Source organism: Hordeum vulgare, chromosome 7H (genome assembly GCF_904849725.1).
Source record: "Hordeum vulgare subsp. vulgare chromosome 7H, MorexV3_pseudomolecules_assembly, whole genome shotgun sequence".
In the NCBI taxonomy this organism is placed as follows: domain Eukaryota; kingdom Viridiplantae; phylum Streptophyta; class Magnoliopsida; order Poales; family Poaceae; genus Hordeum; species Hordeum vulgare.
Window position 1 is genome coordinate 585,835,033 of NC_058524.1, and position 6,000 is coordinate 585,841,032.

The following is a 6,000-nucleotide window of genomic DNA, read 5'->3' on the forward strand; positions in this document are numbered from 1 at the left end:
TCGTGTTTCCACTGGGGTTCAGGCGCAGTGCATTTTTCAAGGGGAACTCTCTGAATATCAGCTATGGACTTCTGACGATGTTTTATGTTTTCTAGATAACTACTTCATCTGTAAACAAAATGAACGTCTCCTTTTGTCCAAACAACTAGACCTCCTGATTTTATCTGATAAAAGGGAAGTCCAAAAAACAAAATTTGAGGCTTGAATTGAGCATGGTAGTTGTGTAATCGAGAAATTAAAATAGCTGATTAGTAAACAAATTTCACTCTGCGTTAAAATTTATATCAAATCATAATTTTAGTAGGACACAACTGCTTGCCCTCACTCACTAACTCTTAAGTCAATTAGAGCCTCTGCGGAACAGAGCATAGGAACTGAAAAAACATGAGCAGGACAGAAATTGGATGCCATTACGTGTTTTGTCCTACATATACTGAGCACAAGAGGTTGTTTGTTACAGCACGGGAAACCACATGAATTGTCTTCGGGGATTAGTTGCATGCCATAATTGTCATCGACAAAAAGAAAAGAAAAGAAATCCAGTAGGTTAGGCTAATGGAACATTTCCTTTGAAACTGAGTGCAGAGTAGCACACAAGAGGAAGAGGAAATATTATATCCTACAAATAAAACAACCTCTATGTGTTAAGAACTGAAGTCCTACAAAAATTTCCTTTAGTTGAAGAGGCCATTAAAAACTCAAAAGTGTCCAGAGAATGTTTCAACATTTGCAACTATTATTGGCAGATAATAGACTGTGTAGCTAATTAAGCACTCACACCAATCAAATACACTATCCCACAACAAAAATATTGGTAGACTCACCTCAAGTATCTCCCTTGCTCTGTCCATGCACCGCCGGAGCGGCTCGACGACCACACCTTAATGATTAATGTTCCAGCTTTACTGCAAAATGTTCTCCTGTTCCATCGTGTGATCACATCCATCGCACGCCGTACATCCGACGGAGACTTTGGTTTTGGAGCTATCCATTGAACGGGCCGTCGATTTAATGCCCATCCATCTACTCTCATATCTGCATCTATCCATTCCGTCTCATGTAAAGTACACGTCCATCCGGATCCGGTCCTTCCCTGCTCAATTTCTGCAGTCACATGCAAAATCACTTATCTTCTTAGAAAAAACCTAAAAACTTATCACATGTAAATTTGTACACCTTGAGTAATTATTACCTTGTATCAAGATCATAGGGACAGTATCCATACTTCAGAATTATCACTGAACATTATCAGCAACAAGTAACAGCAAGAGTCAAGAGAGAGAACCTTGCACTGTTTGACCAGTCTTTCTTTGTATACCTTGGCCATGGCGCCTTGTCTTGCCAAAAAAAGAAGATAGATGCGGCTGCACTGCATTTTAGGAGTTCAGGAACCTACCACATGCTTTAGCAGCATACACATTTTTTCTCGAGGAATTAGTATGTATCCATAGGTATACATAAATCTAGAGAGATTTTCTGCTGAGATCTGAGTATCTGATCAGTGTGCATGATCCTTACAAATCTGGTGCTGCACATTGACCAGTACTATGACTCAACTAAGCACAACACATTAGAGCATCTACAGCTGGAGTGAGCAAATCCATTGATTGAATCTTGACCGCATCTCAAATACAAACAAGATAAATAAGCAACTGATGCCTAACTAGCAATGACTAGAAAGTAGTACCAAAAGGATTTGGGATGCAGTATGACGCACCTGAGGGCGGCCTCCTCCCTAGCGTGGATGGCGGCCAGGTCGAGCACACAGCCAGCCGGGTCGAGCGGGTTGTCGTACGTGCCGACGACGGAGAACTCATGGATGTAGTTGGCCTTGAGCACCCTCACGTTCCGCCGCTCGCCCCTCTCCGCCCTGCCCACGCCCTCCTGTGATCTACACCGTCATGGAAACAAAGCAACGAGGCAACACACAGAAATAGAGCAGGAGGTAGAAGTAAACGGCATGGAGACGGGGGCGGGGAGCAAAGGTTGGATTTGGTAAGGATATGGATGACGAGGAGGTTGCTCGGGCGGTCGAAGGAGACGATCTAGCCCTCAAACTCCTCCCCGAGGGTGGTCTTCGCGGAGATCACCACGCCAGCCGCGAACTCCTCGCCGTCGACCTCCATGGCGCCGCCGGCGGCGGTGGGTGGGAGGAGGTGGCCGCAGTGAGGTGCGTGAGGGCGGAGCGGAGCACGCACGATCTGGATAGGTTGGTGACTCTACTGAGAAGACCAAAAGCCGCCGCCGCTGAGCAGTGCAGGTTAGCAATGGCGCACCCCCGAGGGGTGCGCCATTAGATTTTTTTCGATAGCAATGGCGCATCCCCATGCAGTGCGCCATTAGTAGTTTTTTTATATAGCAATGGCGCATCCCACAGAGGTGCGCCATTAGTAATCTTTTTTTTGGATAGCAATGGCGCATCCCAGAGAGGTGCGCCATTAGTAATAATTTTTTATTTTGGATAGCAATGGCGCTCGGGGGGAGGGAGAGGGTGGGTGGTGCGCTCGGCCGATTCCGTTCGAGGGAACCGAGCGAGGAGACAGGGGAGTGTGCGGGGGGTCGGCGGCGCCAGTGGAGTGGCCCGGGGAGGGTGCGGCGGGTCGTCGGCGGCGGTGGACCGGGGGAGGGTGCGGGGGGTCGGCGGCGGCGGTGGACCGGCCGGGGGAGTGTGCAGGGGGTCGGCGGCGGCGGTGGAGCGGGGGAGGGTGCGGGGGGTCGTCGGCGGTGGTGGAGCGGGGGAGGGTGCGGGGGGTTGTCGGCGGCGGTGGAGCGGGGGAGTGTGCGGGGGGTTGGCGGCGGCGGTGGAGCAGGTCGGGGAGGGTGCGGCGGGTCGTCGTCGGCGGTGGAGCGGGGGAGGGTGCGGTGGGTGCTCGACGGCGATGGAGCGGGGGAGGTTGCGGGGGGTCGTCGGCGGCGGTGGAGTGGGGGAGGGTGCGGGGGGTGCTCGGCGGCGAGGGGGATCTGGCAAGGGGGGATAGTGATCGAGATGGAGGGGGATCGAGATCGAGTGTCCTCATGAATATTCAATATTTTTTCATATTGAATATGAAAAAATATCATGAAATTTGAAAAAATATTCATGAATTCAAAAAGTGCCCATGAAATTTAAGAAATGAGTGTGGTAGGTGGCTGTCCAAAATATCTAGATGGTCCCAGGTTACTAATGGCGCACCACCAACATATGCGCCATTAGTAACCCTGGTTACTAATGGCGCACCTTCTCTGGCGCGCCATTAGTAGTTCTGCAAAAAAAATAGTAGTGGCGCACCACCAACAGATGCGTCATTAGTAACCCTGGTTACTAATGGCACACCAGCTCTGGTGCGCCATTAGTAGTTTTGCAAAAAAAAATTATAGTAGTGGCGCACTACCAACAGATGCGCCAGCTGCTGGTGTGCCATTAGTAGTTTTGCAAAAAAAAATAGTACTGGCGCACTGAGTGTGTGGTGCGCCATTAGTGTCCATCACACTAATGGCATACCTGCACATGGTGCGCCACTACTATATAGTAGTGGCGCACTACTTGTGTGGTGCGCCATTAGTGTCTATATCATCTATAGCCCTTTTCCTAGTAGTGTGTGTAGGGGGTGATTAGACTAGTTGACCAATAAAAACTTAGCCTTTTACAAATTTTAGTTGTGGGCAAGTTGTAACAATTGTTGTAAGTCAAGCACACCCTACACAGGCAAGTCTAAGAGTATAGCAGAGGATAGCAATGACATGCATATGTAAATAGAGGGTAGGGATAGGAATATCAAACGCAAAGGTTGACATGATGACTATTGGCATGGTTCCAATAGGTGGTGCTATCGTATGTCCACGTTGATGGAGACTTCAACCCACACAGCGTAATGACAGCGCGAATCCACGGAGGGCTCAAACCACGAAGGGTCCATGGAGAATCAACCTTTTCTACTCCATCATGACTTACGTCATGAAGGACTAGCCTCACTCGAGGTAGATCCTCACGAATTAGGCGATCTCCTTGACCTTACAAACTTCTTGGTTCAACTCCAAAACAGAAAATAGAAGGCTCCGAAGCGACACCTAACCAATCTAGGACACACCACCCTCCAAAAGGTAATAGATGCGGTAGAACGATGAACTCCTTGCTCTTGTGCTTCAAAAGTTAGTCTCCTCAACACTCAATCACTCTCTCATAGATTTGACATGGATAGAAGAGATTGATTGATTGAAAAAAACTTGGGGAGGCTAGATATCAAGTTTCAAATGATTTGATTGGAATATCTTGATCTCAACACATGACGCGGTGGCTTTCTCTCGGAAAAATGGATACGCCAAGTGTATGTGTTTTCGAGTGCTTCCTCTATGAATGAGAGCTTGTGGATGGGTATATATAGGCATCTTCAATAATCCAACCGTTACAAAATTCTTACCCAACTTGGTGAAACCGAAGGGAATCTCGATGACTCTGACTTGTACGAAATGTGGCAACTTTTGTATGCTCGGTGAGAAGGATATAGGAATCTTGGTGGTACCGACACTACAAGAAAAACACTCATTTATGAAAAAAAAGTGACAGGGTTTTAATTGTTCATAGATCTATGACCAAATTTAAAAAATAAGTCATCGAGAGTCTGCGAGGGTCCATACTCCATAATATCATGACCATAAGGTCATAATCTTATTACAAAAATGGTCATTAAGCTTACTGGCATTGTTGATGATCTTATTCTTAACTCGTCATGACCAAATTACAAGGTCATTGTCCTTTGGTTGGAGGTGACCGGAAGACACATCAACAATTTTGTCTATGTGTCGAGCCTACTTGTCAATTTTTCCTATGTTCGGACTACAAAGTGCAAGTGTAGTAATGTATCTTAACTAGGTGATGAGGCCACATATCACATGAGGTCCAAAATATAAAAGATTTCATATCCATTTGCTTTTGGGACGTGAATTTATTGTCATTATTGGATTATCAAGGATGTCATACATGTCAAGGTTTTACTATAAGAAAATTTCCATTTATGGACCGTGAATTCATTGCTATACCATATATTGATTTGGTTTATTGGGTTACTTTTTTTTATGAAACTGAAAAGGGGATGATAAAGGGAAAACAAATAGGTGAAGGTTGGGAGTTTGGATGAAGGGGTGGTGGGAGATAACATAGTTTAAGGTAAAACCTTAGGTTCTTTTTAAATATTGTGGAGAAACAGATATACATAGAGACATTCTTTTAATACTGAAACATTTTCAATCTTTTGGGTATTCAAAATTGTTCAATAGTTCTATTAAATTTTGTGATGTTTACTGGGATTATTGAATCCAAATACAACAATGCCCTTGACCTCATCACCGGTGTTCGCGAGGGCGGTTATGGATCGACGGACACGCTGAGACAGTGCGCCACGCGGGCTCACCGCCGTCCTCTTTTAATTGTAAACAAATTTTGCGAGTATTTAGAAAACAATGAGCAAACCTATTTTCGCCGTTTTCTCACCGTCCATTCATGCATGCACTTCTCTTTTGAGTGGCTGAGCAATGCTTGCACTTTATCCTTTGGTGAGTGTCACCAAGACTAGGCATAATCGTCAATTTTGGTATTCTTGATACCCTACTAATTTTACGTGCATATATTTGCTTTTTAGAATATTTTTTTAGAAGCATAAGATTTATATTGGTTTTCTAAAAATTTTTTGAGACAAAGTTCTCTAAATAGATGACATTTGGATCAACCTCACTGTTGATGATGGGGTGAAGCATACGTACATAAGCTGATCCCACGGGTGTCTCCCTCTTCTCCCTCTACCCTAGACGCCACTTGCTATTTCTATCCTCCGGCGCCCTGACTCCTTCACGCAGTTCTTCCTCGGATGCTCCACCCCCTCCCCTACAGCATCTCTTGCTGCCCCCCACTTCGTGACTCCGACCATATCGGCGAATCCAACCCATCAGAGGACCTCAATACCGTGGTCCCTCACCTCAGAAACACATCGACATGAATCCCTCCCTTTTACCACTATTTTTCATAGT

General features: G+C 45.9%; 1 pseudogene; it reads right to left on the minus strand.

The window, feature by feature from the left end:
* Window positions 1–1,097: 1,097 nt before the first annotated feature.
* Window positions 1,098–2,126, minus strand: LOC123409389 (annotated as a pseudogene).
* Between the last annotated feature and the right edge of the window lie 3,874 nt (window positions 2,127–6,000).